General features: G+C 45.7%; 1 protein-coding gene across 3 annotated transcripts in view; it reads right to left on the reverse strand.

Moving 5' to 3' along the window:
- fgf12 (fibroblast growth factor 12) overlaps positions 1-1546 on the reverse strand; it is a 69793-nt gene that overhangs the window by 13861 nt on the left and 54386 nt on the right. The window lies entirely within an intron of this gene.

A 1546-nucleotide genomic window follows, 5' to 3' on the forward strand; every position in this document is an offset into this window, starting at 1 on the left:
TTTTCCTCTCCACTGTCGCTACAAGCATGCTTAGTGTGAGGGATTGTATTCAAGTCAATGAGTTGATGCAATTAGCTGGTTTTCCTGATTTTTAAGATTTTTAAGGGGTGATGCCATCCTCCCTCATCCACCCTAAACTTGAGCATTGGATGTAAGTTCATATAGGTTTTCATATCTAATGCAGGATTTATCTGCTGTGTGTTTTTAATGGAGCGGGCGGGGCAGATATGCTAACCTAATTGTGCAGAATTATCAGTGGGGAACCTGAAGCCAAGCGTGAGGCTGCTCAGTAGATTTAACCTCCACAGATATAACAGGTGTGTGTCTCTGTGTTTTTGTTTATCCTGCGGAGAGATGATCCTCTGAAACTCTTAACCGACGAAGCGGGGACATTTTCCAGGTTCTGTTTTTCCTTTTCCTTTTTTGTGTGTTAGGTTTAGGACTAAGATGTGAATTAAGTGTAAGAAGACCAACTGGATTTATTTGGATCCGGTTCTGATGTGGTGGAACTCAATCGTTAGAATGACTAGTAGTAAATACAAAGTAGGGACTATTGTAGAAATCAAGGCATTGTCTCTCTCTTTCTGTGTGTGTGGATGAGGCCTCAGGATATAACAGGTGGTGGAGCTGAGCCAATCAGAGCAGAACTTCTCACAGTCCTGCATTCAGACCAGACGCCTATTTAAACCTTTCCACATGTCAGCCTCGCTGAGGGGCATTAATAACCTGTTCATGTAAAATATTCACACCCCTCAAACTTTCCAACAGCTTTTTGTAATCAGGAATTAGGGACAGAAACCCAAACTGTTGCTTAACATTGAAGGTAATTCATAGATGGTTTTTATATTTATCTGGATTACTTGTTAACCTCCATGTACTGCTTATCAGTAAACATTATCCTGCTGTATTCAACTCAGTCACCAATCCACAGTGTCAGCATTCTTTAAGTCTGCCTCCATCATTTCAATCCTAAAGATGTCTCAAATCACTTCATTTAATGATTACTGGCCTGTCGCACTCCATGTCTGACTCCCATTCATGATAAAGTTCTTCAAAAGGCTGGTTAAAAAACATCGTCTCCAGTCTGCCGCCAACATTCGACCCGTCCCAGTTCGCCTACAGACACAACCGCTCTACTGAGGACGCCATCCCTGCTGCTCTCCACCTGAGCCTGGCCCACCTGGAGGAGAAGAACACCCACGTGCGGATGCTGTTCCTGGACTTCAGTTTAGTTTCAACATCATCATCCCACAGAGTCTGATGGGCAAACTGGAACAGCTGGGCTTCAATACATCCCTCTGCAACTGGCTGCTAGACTTCCTCACCATCAGACAGAACACCTCATCACCCTAAGCACAGGCTCCCCTCAGGGCTGCATCCTGAGCCCCCTGCTGTTCACCCTGATGACACATGACTGCGTCCCCAGGTTCACCACCAATCACAGCGGGAAGTTTGCAGACCACACCACGGTGGTGGGCCTCATTAGAGACGACAACGACCTGGACTGCAGAGAGGAGGTGGAGCAGCTGGTGGACTGGTGCAAAGA

The sequence above is a fragment of the Cyprinodon variegatus genome, unplaced genomic scaffold (genome assembly GCF_000732505.1).
Source record: "Cyprinodon variegatus isolate N-32 unplaced genomic scaffold, C_variegatus-1.0 Scaffold164, whole genome shotgun sequence".
NCBI lineage: Eukaryota > Metazoa > Chordata > Actinopteri > Cyprinodontiformes > Cyprinodontidae > Cyprinodon > Cyprinodon variegatus.